General features: G+C 33.9%; 1 pseudogene; it reads right to left on the bottom strand.

Annotated features, from left to right (window-relative positions):
• Positions 1-841: 841 nt before the first annotated feature.
• LOC104872045 overlaps positions 842-17,930 on the bottom strand; it is a 26,525-nt pseudogene continuing 9,436 nt past the window's right edge.

Raw genomic sequence — 17,930 nt, 5'->3', positions numbered from 1 at the left:
AATACCAAGGCAAGAGTCTGACAATCCACTCTGTCAGATTATATTTCCACTTTTTCTTTTTTCTTTTTTTGAAGAGCAGCTCAATGATTTGGAGTTTGGTTACTATAACACAGACAACATAGGGGCAAAGTACAAAGTAGCATTTTAATGCCATTGCTAGTATTTATCTGATTATGAAAATAACTGAGAATATTATTAATGCTTGTGTTATTTGCTTTTCTTAGGTCATACATCAAAGCCATTACTTTGAACTTGAGGTATACACACAATACATACACAACCTTAAGCAAAGTGCTTTTTGTAACTAACATTACATTTCAAAATATTGGAAATACTATGTGCTGATATATATTTTGATTTAATGGAACAAGAGAACAAAAATCAAGTAGGGAAGGTTAAACTGATAACAAAGCTTTTTATAAAGTTCAGAATGTCTTCCTCTCTCTTTGTACTTACCACAGGTTATACAATGTCATGAGAGAATTTATTATGAGAACAATCAAAATTTTAATAACACATTTTGTAAGAAACGAATTAGAAAACAAATTGGAAGGTGAAACCACCTTTGTTTGAAATAAGTGTTCTTAATTTTTCTTCTTGAGAAAAAGTTTACATGTATATTATAAATATATTTAAACCACTAAGTTTTGCAATTTTCAGGTAAAGCCCAGGACATCATTTATGCAAAGTCTATGAGAAGGGCTGGCGATTTAGATCAGTGGTTCTGCCAACTGCCTCACAAGCACAAGGACCAGAGTTTGATCCCTGGTACCCACCCCCGCAAAAAAGATAAACAAAGTCTATGAGAAGAGGTCAATAGAGATCATATAATCTTAAATTGTCACATCATCCATTCAAGTTCTTAGCATAATCCCTTACCAGTAAGAGTACAACAGCCTGTATATGCCATTGGTGGTCTTTAACAGAAGCAACCTTCAAGCACTGGGAGGTAACTACTTCAGACATATATTCTTTAACATCTTTTTTATTAGCAAAAGTTAGCAATCTAGTTTACCTTAGGTCCCTCATGAGCGAACATTTTGTAGTGTTCTTCTCTAGTTACAGAAATCCTCTGTTCTGTGCTCAACAACTATTACAAACTCCTGTGTTCCAGGAAGAGTGAAGATATTCTTGGCCATCAGTATCCCACATGAAGACACATGTACCATTCGTCACTATCTCTTCTATGTTGCTCCCTATTTTGGAGATGTAAGCACAACTTTATTCTCAGTAAATTAGTAAAGGATGGTAGTTTCCCCTGCATTATCTATCCCAACAATTATAATTTTGTGTTCTTGGTAATTGAACAGTAACCATATCCTGATGGAGAGAATTCCTTTCTCAGGCAGCCAGGCCTCCCTGGTTTGGGTTGAGAGGAGAGAGAGGCATCCTGGAGTCTCTGCTTCTGCTCCTGCAACTCTGGGGTTGCCAGGCTGCCTCTAGGGAACTGGAGGGGGGCCAAATCCATGGGTCATCATCTTCCCCCAATACCTTTCTCTAATAAATTCATTTCAATATAAGAAATATGTGCATGATTTTATTAAAATCCTTTATGAAGTTTAGGATAATCATATATATCGTATATATCATATATATATATATGTATATCCAGTTTAATTTTTATATGCTTTTAACTCAAAATATCATTTGTCTTTAAATCAAATAGATTATTGAGAAGTTTATCAACTTTATTCACTTTTTATGAAGTGCTAATGGATTTATTTTTCAGTCATTTTTGTTTTCTAGTGAATTAAGTTTGATATTTGTCTAATGCAATTTAAAAAATCAATTCTTTTTGTTACTTTCTAATGTGTTTTTGCATATCTAATGCTCTATTACAAAGATTTCTTAAAGTTTGTTACATGTTAGGTATTATTAACATATTTTTATTAAAAGAGTAAACAAATTTTCTAATTATGGATGACAAGATCCATTACCAGTTTCTGATTTTATCAGACTCATGTGGAATATTCATATTCTTCTAATATGGTTAAGATAAATTGATTTCACTATTTCATAGTAGTAAATAAAATTATTTTATATAAATTGGTAGTTTCTATTAATAGAATACCATAAAACATTAGATGATATTTTTCTACTATTATTATATAACTATGGCCTAATTTTATTCACTTTTCAATATGTGAATGTTTTACATATTTTTGAAGTTGCAATTATTTTGCTCTTTAAAAACAAATTATAGTATTATCCCATCATCTAAGTATGACAGTTTTGTTTTTAGTATTTATTAATTAAAATGTAATGGTTTGAATATATTCCTCTTATTTGCAAATAGTACCTTCAATTTTGAAAAGATGCAAAATTATATCCATTTTGGTTATCAAATTTAAATTTTAACTTAAATACCATTAGTAATAAGAATGTAAAATAGGGATATACATACCCTATACTCCTGAGAAGTCATGGTTCAGAGTTAGTGGCTTCAGTCATTTGTCGATTTTGCCTTAGAACCTAATAATTGTTCCTAAATGCTTTGCAATTTTTCAGAAATCATAATAACCTGAGCAATTATTTTATTTGGCAGGAAGTTTGCAAGTAGCCAATCCGAGAGCATTATTCATCTTTCCTTACTGCTGATTGGCTGCTGGCCTGTAACCCATCTCCCAGATGCCTCATAACAGGTTGCTGTATGCATGGAGCTGTTCTCCATTGTTCTCAGCTGTGTTCTTCTCAAAGCCCTAAGATTCCATAAGATGCTGCCAAAATGCCCTGCCACCTTCTAAGGCCTTATTTTGTAAAATTAATTTCATTGGTACATTTTAGGTAACAATATAATGAGTTTCATCACTAGAGATTTGTACCTTTACATAATATACCCTGATGCTTATTTTCCCCCTTTCTCCTGACCTCCCTTCAACCCTACCACCCCTCTCTATTTACAAATACTTTGTTTGTATTTTTTCATTTCCTCATGTTAATTATATTTGTTTCCTTTCCCCTACCCTTTCCACTTTCCCTTTCCCTTTGCACCTTTCCTTCCTATTTCACATTATCTGTTATACATTTTGATCCTTATGTAAACTCTCAGTTTCTCACACCAGAGAAACTATTTGGTATTTACACATCTATCCTACTTATTTCACTTAAGAGTATTGCCTCAATGTTCATCCATTGAGCTATAAATAAATAAATAAATACAGCATTTTATTAAATTTAATGACAAAGCTGTGGGAGATGTACATATTTAGGGCTTAAAGTATAAAAGCAGGCATTTATAGGCACTTTTTTTTACCATACCTGAAGTTTCAAGTTTTCATAATTCACAGGTGCTCTAGGAACATAAACTTCGGGGGTCTACTCTATCTTTATAAAGTACCTATTTTCATGAAATTCAAGTCAAAGGTAGTAAGATGAATAAAATTGTGGTTTATTAATCATTTGAATTTATAATTATTCATCCTGATGTATTTTATATAAAGTGATATTTGATGGAAGTATGCTATACTGAGTCTAGGTTGCAGTTTTATTAATAAGCAGCGTCTTATTTGGTTTAAATATAATTATTTTTGATTTTAAATATTCTTTATTATAAAATATTCCTTATTTTTATGTGTCTGTTACATATATAAATTTTTGTCGTTTTACTTTTAACCATTGCCACTAAATTTTATATGTGCCTTTTAAGGAGTCAACTAACAGTTTTTATTCAACGTTTGATACTTTGACTTCATATTCTTTTTTTTTTTTTGGTACCGGGGATTGAACTCCTGTCCTTGCACTTGCAAGGCAGGCCACCGAATCGCTAAGCTAAATCCCTGGCCCTCTTTGACTTCACATTCTAATGTTAATATAATCATTGTTTTCTGCATTAAATTTTGACTTTGATCATCAGTTAGGTTTTCTATTTAATTTGAGGGTAAAATTCATCTTTACGATTACCCCTAGTGATTTAGAGCATAAAAATTTGTACAACTAAATGTTATTAATTTAGGTCAAATTATCTGGGCCTATATCATTCTAGTTTCAGTATGAAAGCATAAAATGTTATCTTCTACTAGACAGTCAAATTAGACAGAAATCAACATAATTTTACTTCTTTCCATTCTCCTTTCACTTTCTTATTTTTGTTTATGCAATTTAGGAATTTAAAGGTAGATATTTTCACTATTTATTTGTTCTGTTTTTATTAATATTTGCTTTCACCATTTAATCTTTATGGAATATAACTATTTTAATAATGAAATCTATAAAAATCTTGTACAATAAAACTAAACTCAAGATATCAATATTAAAGCTCTACTCAGTGGCCATCCTAATTATTATTTTTAAAATTCAGGTTTAAATCACATAATTATTCTTGAAATTGACATGAGGATTATGTCATCACTATTTGCAGAAAGTACTACTATAGAAGCCCAAACAATTCATATATCTAATTTCATTAAACTTTCCATAATTATTAGCACATGGAGAAAAAAGTTATCTCAAAATATACATTCCACACAATGTCATGTACATAACATTACTAATTTATTACAGACTTTATGTTTTATTTATTTATTTTTTTGGTGCCGGAGATTGAACTCAGGACTTTGAGTTTGGGAGGCAGGCATGGTGCCACTGAGCTAAACTCCTGGTCCCTACAAGATTTTACTTTTGACTTACTGAGTTTTTCAGTTCTGTGATATACAAAGTAATATCTATTTTCTATTTCTTTTTCTATACATTTATGAAAAATTACTCTAAGAAGCTAGATCAGAATAATATAATATTGATTTAAGTGACTTCTTTCATCACTATTAAATGTTTCAAAAATATCTTCAAGAACAGTTAATAATATTTGCAATTGGCTAACTACATTTTCTACTACAGAGACTAGAATTTAATAAATAAAGAGGGTGGTAGGAAACTTTGAAGGTGATGGATATCTTTCTGACATAGATTCTGGTGATGGATTCATGACTATATCCTAATCCCAAAATTCTTCAAGTTGCATACCTAAAAATGTGTTTTGTTGGGCTGGGGATTTAGCTTAATGGTGTTGCCACCTGCCTCACAAGTGCAAAGGTCCCTAGTTCAATCCCTGGCTCTAAGAAATGTGTTTGGTCAATCACATCTAAATAAATTTCTTAATGAGATAAAAATGCAACAATATACTTTCTATTTGTAGGAGGTACTTTATTTGGGATTGAAATAATCTGAACTTTTGTACCAGAGTGGCAAATTAGAGATTCAACTCCCTATTTATTATCTATATATTCCTGTATACTAATCTCTGTTACTTCTGTTTTTCTTCAAATTGCTTAACTACAATTTGTACAGCAGCTAATTTACACAAATATATCAATTATTCCTATATTGAGGAACTAGGAAAGAAGGAGAAGGAGAAGAAGGAAAAGAAGAGAAGTGGGGGAGGAGGAAACAGAAGAGGAAGAGGAAGAAGGAAAGAAGAAGAAGAAGAAGAAGAAGAAGAAGAAGAAGAAGAAGAAGAAGAAGAAGAAGAAAGAAGAAGAAAGAAGAAGAAGAAAGAAGAAGAAGAAGAAAGAAGAAGAGGAGGAAGAGGATGAGGACGAGGAGGAAGAGGAAGAGGAAGAGGAGGAGGACGAGGAGAAGAAGAAGAACAACAACAACAACAGAAACAACAACAACAACAAGACAAGAAGAAAAGAAGGACTCTAGCCAACACTTGAGACTATTTTCTGTGGACTGTAGATGTAGCTTGGAGCATAGGCTGGTCTGTTACCACAAATTTATCTTGACACCCTCAAATCTTAACAGTTTTTAAAAAAATATTTAAAAATTTAATTTTAGCCTTATTAATTAACTACACTGCATAAAATCACAGTGTAGTTGACAAATAGTAGAACCACCTGTGATCTTTAGTATTTTTTTCAATAAGATAAAAAAATAGTCTAATTCTAAGAGACAACCTAAAATGTGGGGAAAAATTTTTGCCAGCTGCTCCTCAGACAAAGGACTATTATCTAGAATATATAAAGAACTTAAAACAATCAGCCCCCCCCAAATATAAAGACCTAATTCAAAAATGGGTATCTGAAACTGAACAGACATTTCTCAGACAAAGAAGTAAAAGCAGCAAGTAAATATATGACAAAATGTTCCCCATCAATGGTCATTCAAGAGATGCAGATGAAAACAACACTGAGATTCCACCTCACCCCACAAAGAATGTCTGCTATCAAGAAATCAACCAATAACAAATGCTGGTAGGGCTGTAGGGAGAAAGGAACCCTTCTCCATTGTTGGTGGGAGTGCAGATTTGTGCAACCACTATGGAAATCAACATGGAGATACCTCAAAGAGCTGGGATTAGAAATTCCATTTGACCCAGTCATCCCTCTGCTGGGTATCTTTCCAACTTGGGGTGCTGAGCAGAGCCAGAGAAAATTATTTATGTTCCTCCAGTTCAGCACTGTCATCAAGAGTATCAGTACTGCTTGGCAGTCCTTTACATTTCCCTAATCATCAACTTCTTTTTACCCCAAAGACTTTGCAAAAACATCACTATTGATGTAGTGTTGTTTATGTAGAAATCATGTCTAGTTCACAAAAGCCCGAGTTAAAATAAAAAAGAAAGACCTTAATACACATACAATACCAACTGAACCTTAACAGGACAGCAATTACAACAATCTTAATGATAATCTTAAATACTTTCTTTAAGAAAAAAATATGACTAACTAATATTTACTGTATGAGCAGAGCTATTCCTTGACATTTTGGCTGCTTTAAATGAAAGACCGTTTCCATCTAGTAACATAAAAAAAAAATTATGAGAAATAGAATGATACAATCTCCCTTGTAACATAATTTAATAATAATTGATGTAGGCATTTAATTAATATAAATTTATATTGATTATATAACTTTGACACCAACTGAATCATGGAGATTTGCCACACTCTTTAGTTGGTAGTAAATTAGAGTATTTTATTAAGGATTATAAAATTAATTAAGCATGCTGCAAATCCACCAAGTTTTCTCCAAATAACAAATACTACAGTTATATTAAAGTATTTCAAATTAGAAATGTTCATTTTTTTTTTCTTTCTGCAGGATATGCAAGGAAAAGACAACATTTCACTTACTCATTTTCTGATTAATAACTGAATAATTTGTAAATGGTAATTCACTTTAAAGCAGAAGACATTTGCATTGTAATCAGCCAGTGATAAACATAATTTATAACAATAGTAAAGGAAACAGAAATTCTTTCCAGTGAATTTCTCAGAATATGACACTTTTCTTTCCAGCACCACTTCAGTCATTTAGAGTGGCTATGTTAACATATGATGTGATGCAGCCAAATAATACCAGAATTTCCTTTGTCCTCTGTGATGCAACCACAACAGCTTTTCATCATAAACACAAATGTCATTATTTCTCTTCTCAGGAAGAAGTGTCCTTTGCTCTTCTGTATGTCTAACTATAAGAACTGAGTAATAAGACAAACTTTATGTAACTTTTCCTGTGAAAATATAAGCAATAAATGACAAATGGGGCAAAATTTCCAACCTGTGTAAGACCCAAGTCTCCCTCCCACTCCATGGAGCATGAACAGCTGAAAAGGCCTCCACGATGCTGGGTCCTAAAACCCAGCAAGGCTCCAGGAGCTCAACAAGCAGTGAGAAACCCAGGAAGGAACACACCAGGCTAATTGGTAAACAGATCTTTATTAGTCTGTCCAGATCCACTCTCAGAACCAAGTAGCTCAGAGAGGTGCCAGCTCAGGGGCTGAGGTCTTTTTTTATAAGGGGGGTTAACATTCTAAGCTTGCAGGCAGGGGACAAAGGTCTGCTGATTTGAGCTGGTGGTCAGTAGTCATGTACTCAGCAGTCACACACTGAAGATTAACAGATACCTATAGGATGTTTCAAAGGCCATCAAGACATTCAGGATGAGCTAACAGTTCAACAATTAACTTGGGGTCTCTATGTATGGTACTGATTTTATCTCATAGTCTACAACCACTAACTTACACATTAATCATGATTCAGACTTCAAACAGTACAAGATTGCCTTACATTTCTAAGCCAGGGTTTGAACAAAAGTTGGGCTATGGCTACAATGGGAGGGGGTTAGAGCGCTGTCTCCTGGGCCCTTTGTCATTTATCATGGGCATGTAATTTAGGTCTCTATTATTAGATCTCTTTTATTCATCCCTTTAGATAGGGATGGCAGGAATAATATGTGCAACAAGAATAGATCCTAGCCTCAGCAGCTGGGATTTGAATAGTGAAAACTTACTGAAATTTTTATTTTAAACAGATAAAAAATCATCCAATTAAACTCGATGAGGAGAGATATCAATTCCCTTGGATGCACACCCAGAAGACAGATTGCTAGGTCATATGGTAGTTCTATGTTTAATATGTGTATGAGCCTCCTTGCTGTTTCCATGATGGATATATTAATTTGCATTCTCACTACCAGCTTGTAAGGGTTTCCTTTTCTCCATATCTTTGCTGATATACCTCTTACCTTTGGTAATAGCCATCCTAACAGGAGTGAGGTTATAGTCAGGAGAGGTTGTGATTTGTATTACCCTGATAATTAGTGATTATGAATTTTTTAAAAAAAACACATTAGCTAACTGCAGTTTTTTTTTTTTTTTGGTAGAGAAATGTCTATTCAGACCATTCACTTGCTTATAAGTAAAATCTAATGGCATTTTTATAGATGGGAGCAACTTTTGTCTTTGCCTCTGGTAAGAGACTCCTTCTGCTAACTCACTGTACTCCTGGGAGTGACTCCATGACCTGGTTCCAGCCCCTTCAGTTTTGGCCCCAGAGATAATCCTGCCCACCTGGGGGTCAGCAGGAACCGGATCCACCTTTCTCCTGGTAAACAGCTTGCCAACCTCAGGTGCAGTTCTGGTAATTCTGTTGCATGTATGTACTATTTAATGCATATCATATAATACCATCTGTACTTATACTTATCTGTATACAAATTTTTAAAACTTTTTCTTGTGTAATCAATGTAAAATTTCAAGTGAAATATTTTATTTGGAAATATCTCCTAGAGACCATCTGTAATACACATTTTATGCGTGGGAAGAAACAATGATTTTAGATAGTACCTTTATTGCATACCTTCTTCTCTTTTGAAATGGAGATGTGTCAGAAAAATCTTTCCTGAATTCTAACAAAATATTCTGAAATGGTACATTATGAGGGTTGTACAACATGACAGTGGACCAATTTCATGTCATGGTGATAGGGAAAACTTTAATAGGGAAAACTTAGGAAATGTCACAGTATAAAATAATTTCTGCCCTCACTCTGCTTAGTTCAGAATTAACCAGTACCAAGTACTGGAGACACCTAGTCTCTCACAAAAGTTTTGTAAGTGAAAAGAACCACTGTTAGCTTTGTTAATGAAACAAGCTCCCTTCCTCCTGACTAGAGTAGGTAATCCAATACACCTTAAAGGTAAGTTCCCTGACAAAGAACTGCATTGGGGTTGAAACTCAACTGCCTTGCTATTATGTTTTGTGTATCAGCAATGGGAGCTGTGAAAATGCAGTGTAACCAACTGAGTAAGATCAAGGCTGTAAAACCCTATAAAGGAAGGAGTTGTAACCCAATGGGGGAGTTGATCAGGGAACAGCCATTAGGTGTCATAGATCCCAGTCAATGGAGTAAACTTTTTTATTTCTATTCTGCTGCCTCTCTGTGTCACTTGCCAATTCCTTCCGTAACAATGGTAATTGGGCTGACTTATTTGCATATCAAAGTCCTTTGAGGTTTCCTCCATGACTAACACATGTAGTGATATTGTATCTCATTTTTAGGATAAAAAAGAAATTAGTGTGTTTTTGTTCTTTTCATATTTCATTCAAGGAAGATCTTTGTGTTAATTATCTTCACAAACTTGCAACTTATTATTCTAGTGTGTCCCCATCCAATTCTAGTGCAGAAGGACCTCTGCTTGGTTCACCTGTAATACCCAATAGTAGTTGCAATACAAACTTAAGGAAAGTATGCCTACATATTTAAAAATACTTCAAGAGTATTTTACATTAGTTTTACAGAAAAGCCCTCTGGATCTTACTGACATTTTAAATATCTATCTGAGATTCACTGTGAGAAACATCATTTCCTAGGTTTAGAAGAGGAAGAACATATAAAGTGATTAAATTTTTTACTTCATCTATTGTTCACTTCCTTAATTTCCCCCCAAATCAAGAACATGACATCTCCAACAACACACATTCATGAATGTACACTTCTGTGTATGCCATGTAGCTATGCTATCTATGGCCTGAGCTCACAAATAACCAGGAAACATGTACTAAAATAATTTTAATGTCTTCATGTTCTTATTATTTTTCTTGTAATATGCTTTTCTACATAATATTGAAAAAATTTAACTTCAATTTTTCAATTTATAAAATGATTTGCAACAAAATCTAACACTGAACAAGAAAAAAAAAGCATCATGGTTATCTTTCAGTTATCCTAATAATGGGTATTTAACTTTTGTGTAAATTTTCCACATAAATTGGTCACTACCTTGCTAAAATACTAATGAGAAAAAAGTGGGCTATAAATGAAAAAAAATGCTTTTATTGTAAAAATATGTTCTAAGGATATTGTTAAAACAATTTAATAAGGGAAAATACTGAATCCAATAAATAAGGAGCTGTTTCTGATTTTGTTCATTCCATCCCAGTTTCTTCATTTATAGAGTGGAAAAAATTTGTTTTCGATAGGAGATAAATATATTCAGATACCTATACTCCAATATATATTTTCCATTATTGTAATTTAATGTTTTGCTTTCAAATTACACTGTATTTACACTTTTAATAAAAAAGAATCCAGTGCTTTGAACAAAGATATGAAAAAGGAAGATAAAAAAGAAAGAAAAAAATAAAAATGAAATAATACATTGGTTCAATAAACATTCAGAAAATATTTTCCATGTATGTGGGCCTGGTCTAGATGTTTAGACACAGGCAAAGGGGAGGAGGTTGATATAGATGTTAATTTTTTATCTTTATTAAGTTTATTGGTACATTTTAGTTACCCAGTGCAATAGCACTCATCATTGGGATTTTGTACCTTTCCATAACTTATCTTGGTTCTTATTCTTCCCCATTCCCCAGCCCTCCCTCACCTCCTTTCCAATTTACAAAGAATTTGTTTCCATACTTTTCCTTTTCACATATTTTTTATTTTCCCTTTTTACATTTCCCCTACTCCATCCACTTCCACTATTTTAGACCTTTTCTTCCTGTTATACAATATTAACTATACATTTTGATCCTTATATACACTTTTATTCTTTCACATCAGAAAAACTATTTGGTATTTAAATATGTGTGACATTAATTTCATTTAAATGTATGGCCTCAATGTCCATTCACTTAGCTATAACTATCTCTAGTTTCTCATTCTTTATGGCTGAGTAGTACTCCATTAAAAAAAACCCACATCTTCTTTATGCAGTCTCCAGTTGATGGTCAATTGGGCTGTTTCCAAATTTTAGCTATTACAAACCATGTCACTATACACATGGGTGAGCATCTATTGTGTGGTATAATACTTTTAATTTTGGGGGGAAGATAACTAGCAGAGGAATAGCTGGGTCAATGGGACTTCTAATCCTAGTTGTTTGAGGTATCTCCATATTGATTTCCACAGTGGTTGCACCAGTCTGAGCTCCCACCAACGAGTAAGAAGTGTTCCTATATCACCATGGCCTCACCAGCATTTGTTATTTGCTGATATCTTGATAGCAGCCATTCTTTCTGGGGTGAGATGGAAACTCAGTGTTTTCATCTCCATCTCTTGAATGACCAATGATGTAAAACAATTTTTCATATGTTTATTTGCTGCTTTTACTTCTTTGTCTGAGAAATGTCTGTTCATTTCAGATGCCCATTTTTGAATTGGCTCTTTATATTAGGTTGGAGTTTTTTTTTTTTTACTTGAAATATCTCACTCCAGGCTCTCCTTGACTTAGGGTTTGTGTTGAGAAGACTGCTATGATTCTGATGGTTTTCCTTTGTATGTGATTTTTTTTCTGTAACCGCTTATATTATTTCATACTTCTATTGGGTTTCTGGAATCTTGACTATGATATTTCTAGGTGTAGATTTTTAAAAAAATCATAACTAGTTGGAGTCCTATATGCCTCATGGATCTGTATATCAAGTTTCTTTGCTTTGTTTGACAAGTTTTGTATCATTAATTCTGTGAACATTTTTTCACATCATTTGTGCTCTTTCCTGGACTTCTATCAATCTTACATTATTCTTCTTTACATTATCTAGGATTGATTTGTCATGGTCCCTTGCTATTTTTTTTTTCACAAAACACTTCCTCTATTTATTTGTTTATTTATTTATTTATTTTCTCATTGAGTTTACTGGTACATTTTAGGTATACAGTACAGTTACATTCATCATTGGGATCTTGCACCTTTACATGACAGATCTTGGTTCTCATTTTTTCCCCTTATCCTTGCTCTCCTTTCACCTCCTCCTCCCTTCCCTATTTACAAATATTTTATTTCCATTTTTTCATTTTCTCATGTTTTTTTTTCTTTTCCCTGTTTCCTTTCCCCTACCCTTCCTGCTTCCCCTACACCGTTAGCCGTTTTCTTCTTATTTCAAATTGTCAATTACACCATAGGGTCTTATGTACAATTATAATTTTTCACACTAGAGAAACTATTCAGTATTTATACATGTGTGACTTATTTATTTCATTTAAGAGTATATCCTCAATATGTGTCCATTTTCCTATTGATGATTCTAATTTCTCCCTCTCTCTCTCTCTTTTTTTTTTCGTGGCTTGGTACCAGGGATAGAACTTGGGTCCTTGCACTTGAGAGTAATTTCTAATTCTTTATGGCTGAATAGTATTCCATTTTATAGAAAAAAACATATCTTTTTTACCCAATCTCCAAACAATGGGAAAATGGGCTGTTTCCAAGTTTTACTATTACAAACTGTGCCACTATAAACATAGATGTGCATATATCACTGTGATATGATTGTTTTAATTCTTTTGGAAAAATACCCAGCAGAGGGATGGCTGGGTCAAATGGAACTTCTAATCCCAGCTCTATGAGGTATCTCCATGTTGATTTCCATAGTGGCTGCACCAGTCTGCACTCCCACCAACAATGGAGAAGTGTTCCTTTCTCCCCACAGCCCCACCAGCATTTGTTATTGGTTGATTTCTGGATAGCAGCCATTCTTTGTGGGGTGAGGTGGAATCTCAGTGTTGTTTTCATCTGCATCTCTCAAATGACCGGTGATGGGGAACATTTTGTCATATATTTACTTGCTGCTTTTACTTCTTTATCTGAGAAATGTCTGTTCAGTTTTAGATACCCATTTTTGAATTAGGTCTTTATATTTTGGGGGGCTGATTGTTTTAAATTCTTTATATATTCTAGATAATAGTCCTTTGTCTGAGGAGCAACTGGTAAAATTTTTTCCCACATTGTATGTTGTATCTTCGTTTTTTTGATGGTTTTTTTTGCAGTGCAGAAGCTTTTTATAAGATGTGATCCCAGTTGTTGATTCTTTGTGCTAGTTCTTAGGCTATGACAAGGTCTTCAAAAGTTCTGCCTTATTTTCCAGCAGATTTAGTGTCTCTTTTTAAATATTAAGATCTTTAATCCACTTGGATTTTAGTTTAGTGCATGGTGAAAGGTAAGGGTGTAGTTTTAATATTTGGCAGGTTGAAATCCAATTTTTCCAACACCATTTATTAAAGAGGCTCTTTCCTCCAGTGAGGATGATTGGCTCCTTTTTCCCTTGCTATTTTTAAGAGATCTCTCTTTTCATTGTGACTGAGATCCCTCCTGTCTCTATATTTGATATTCTGTCTTCAAATTTGTCTAGTGTTCTCTTTATACTTTATTTAATAGAGTTTTAACATCCTGGATATCAGTTTGAATGTTTCATGGATTCCATTTCTTTCTTATGTTTGATGTTCATTGTTTCCATTTCTTTCCTATGCTGATCATTCATGGCTTACATCATGGTCTTGAACTTATCCAGTTTTTAATCTGTTTTTGTTCTAGAGTCTCTAATCATGCATTTTATTCTGCTCATCACCTCTGTAGTTATCAGGGAAACTGTTCCTGTTGAATATTTCTAGAACTACATTCACCTGTTTCTGTACTTCCTGTCATCTCAGTTCCCTCAGAATTTGCCTTTGGTAATCTGGAAGACTGTGTCTTGTTTAAATGTCAAAAGTTTGGATTTGATCATAGGAACATTATAGGGAATATAGCCTTGTGTGCAGTTAGGAAATGGGGCCTGGTCCAAAGAGGTGAATCACTGGGACCTTTTCCTGGTAGGGTTTATCTCCCTACTCTCTATCTGTTTCCTGACTGCCATGACATGAGCAGCTTTTTTTCTAGCTTGTCTCTTCCACTATGGGAATCTGCAATGGAGTTGGCTGATCATAGACTGAAACTTCTGAAATCATGAGAAAGAATAAACCTTTCTTCCTGTAAGTTGCAGGTGGTAGGCACTGTGCTTTAACAATGATAAATTTTATCTTAGATGTTAATAGTATAATATAAGATGCATTTTAACTATTTTTTAAGCATAGTATTATGAAATTACACACATTTTCTCATTAAAAGATTAAAATGAGGACATATTATTTTCAGAGGATATTAGGAAAATGTTGAAAAAACATTCAATTTATGGTTTACATACAAAGTGAGAAAGTGCACATATAGATATCCTTTAACTGTTGTTGTCTACAATAGTAGCACCCTTTAAACTCCATTCTTCTAGCTTTCTGAAACATTTAGTGCTCAGTTGTGACCTTTATCCCTTTGCTGTGTGCAATTGTACAGCTATACTCTTTGATGCTATCTAACAGTAACTTAGCACCCATTGATCAATCTTTTCCCATCTTGTCCATCATTCTACTCTCCCAGGTTTTTAGTGATCCCTAATAGAAATGTTGAATGATTCCATGGGTGAAATTCTGAAATAAGTCTTGAGGATTTGGTGGCCAACTAATAGGTATTGTTTCTGCAGTTTGTTCAGATGCTAATCAGATTAAAATGATTTTTAACAAGATAAGAATTCCATAGGATTTTATCCTGTAACAATGTCTCTTTCAAAATCACAGTAAAATTGAAATTCTACTGATTTATTAAATGGACAGTGAAGTACTTATAATGCATTTTATCTCATCAAAGCTAACTAACAACCCTCATGGAATCTTTCAAGGACCAGAGATCCCACACTCAACCAAGAATCATCTCACTCAATATTTCATCCCTGCTGTCCTGATTATATGATGACCAACATCCCTGGGCCCAGAATCCTTCTTCTGCCAATGCATTCTGCCTCAAACCACTCAAACATGTTCCCTGAAGGACAGAGTTTCACCTCCCAGACCCTGCTTAGTTAATTGTGTTCCTAGGTACACAGTTCAGTTTGTTTACCTTTGTCTTCATCATTTAAAAAAATCCCTTGTTTTTTTTAAAATTCTTCTTTTCTTCTCTAATTCTATAGCTCACTGTCCTTCATCCTTATTTTGTTTCAATATGAGTTTGAGAATTCCTGGAAGAGACAGTGTAAGTAAAATTTAATATATGTTTTGAACTGTTTGATAAGACAAAGCATAGGAATGTGGACTAAACATGACAGGTGTTTTAGGGATTTCATAAGTTTATCAGAAAGATCAGCAAAGCATAGTAATGTTTGAGAGGATTAGTCTGGTCACAGAGTAGGTTTAGGAGAATGGAAAGCTCTTTTCTTAAAGATCTGCTAAATAGTCTGGTCCCAGAGTAGGTATAGGAGAATGAAAAGCTCTTTCCTTAAAGATCTGCTAAATATATCTCATATGAAAGAATGTCTCAAATGTTTATGTTTATTCTGTAAGTACATATTCATATATCATTGGGAGCATATTTTATCAAAAAACTACTTAATTATAATTGTCTTAATGTTCTTTGTCATACTCTTTTAATTTCAATTTTAAAATTTTAGAGTTGCTGATCATAGCTTAGTTGTTTTTGATCCTGCCCTGTTGGGGCAGAAGGAGGGCCTTGCTGCTGCTCTAAGAGGATAAAGTCCTGTTTTTGGTTTTTTGGTTTTTTTTTTTTTTGAATGAGAACAAGATTCTCACTTGTCTTTGGTTTAAATTTCAGTCTTGCCTGCTGGCTTGTTTTATTTATTAATTCAACTTATTTTAATTACTGCCAGCCTTTGCCTGCCAGCCCAGGAGGAAAAAGTCCCTTGGGAAGCAGAATTCAAATGCTTAGCCTCTGAATGTTTCACACATAAAAATATGTAAATAAATATAATGGGCAAAGTAAGCCTATGCTATCCCAATGAGGTAAGTTTTCTTTCATAGGCTCCAATTTGGGTCTTTTTGAGTGGGGTTTTTTTTTTTTTTGGTACCAGGGATTGAACTTGGGTCCTTGTGCTTGCAAGGCAGGCCACCGAACCACTGAGCTAAATCCCAGGCCCTTGGTCTTTTTGCTTTATAGATTATAAATTTTGTGTCATAGGCTCTGGACATTCATTTAATAGATTCTGGCCTTTATTTCTGCTTTTGTTTCCAAAGTGTCTTAATTTTAAGTTGCATGTTTTAAATATTTGCAGATTTCTTATTTCTCTTATGATTGTCCTTTGTTAAAATTGCATTTTATTCTGTTTTGTATATGTTGCATTTGGGTTTAAATGCTTAAAAATGTTGTAAAATAGGTCTCTTATGAATTGCCTCAGACAAAGACAATTCAGGCTTTTATCTGTCCATTATAGCATCCTCCAAAATGGTTACTCTGCCAGCTAGTAATTGACCTTAAGGCAGCTACCACTCTTAAAGCATAGGACAAGTTTCTCCAGTTGCCCCCTGGTAAATCCCCACTCCCATTGAAGCCAATGATGGCTGGAACATTGACCAGATAAGTAATTGGGCTCCTTTTTGAGACAGATCTGTGATTGCATGTAACTACTGGAAACTGAGGTGACAGTTGAGTGGCAATGGCCAGGGCTACTCTCTGGTGGATACTCTCAAAAAAAACTAGCTCCTGACAGCCCATCTGGATAATCAGCAGAAAATCTCCACATCTCCTTAATTTGAGCTCCTTAATTAGATGAAAGAGGAACTGTCAGTGATCCTCAAATATCCTCTGTCTAAGAGTGATCTGAACCAATGCTGTAAGAGTCCTTTCTTAAACCTCCACTAAGAGTTGAGCTTCAGGTTTGGACTGCTTTCTCTATTAGTAAGATAGCACCCCATGTCAGATGTTAAAAGCAAATTTCTGATAGATTAAAATGACCTAAACATTCTCTCCTCTTAGGCATAGTCTTCATTATTTGTGTGTGTAGAAAATGTCTTTGCTGATAGGTTGTGATCTCTGGAAATTTGACTATGAACTTTAGAGTGCTATTTGGTGATTTTTAAAAAATACTGAAATGACTTAAACTTATTTGGACTTTTTTTTTCTTTTTATTGAGGTTATTGCTATAATCTAGGTATACATCATTGGAATTCTGTACCTTTACATAATAGGTCTTGATTCTCATTTTTCCCCTTGTCCCTGCCCTCCCTTCACCCCCTCCTCCCCTCCCCATTTACAAACACTTTATTTCCATTTTTTCAGTTTCTCATATTTTTTCCCCTCCCTTATTACCTTTCCTCCACCCTTCCCACTTTCCTTACACCTTTAGCCCTTTACTTCCTATTTCACATTATTAATTATCTCATTAGGATCCTGTGTACTATTATAGTTTTTCACACCAAAGAAACTATTCAGTATTTCAGTTAAAGAAATCTCTGTATGAACATTAAAACTAGGGAATCCTAAAATAAAACTAAAAAGGAAAGTAAAAGAGAAAAGGCAATGATGTAACATCAAAATAATCCTTAATTCTGGAGATGAAAATGGTCCCTGAACATATTTAAATTGCTTCTCTCTCTTATAGTCTTATCTTATTCTTTTTT

This window comes from Fukomys damarensis, unplaced genomic scaffold (assembly GCF_012274545.1).
Source record: "Fukomys damarensis isolate Sample0158 unplaced genomic scaffold, DMR_v1.0_HiC HiC_scaffold_9, whole genome shotgun sequence".
NCBI classification, from domain to species: Eukaryota; Metazoa; Chordata; class Mammalia; order Rodentia; family Bathyergidae; genus Fukomys; species Fukomys damarensis.
The sequence above is the reverse complement of the archived record's forward strand: the minus strand, read 5'-3'. Positions and strand labels throughout refer to the sequence as shown.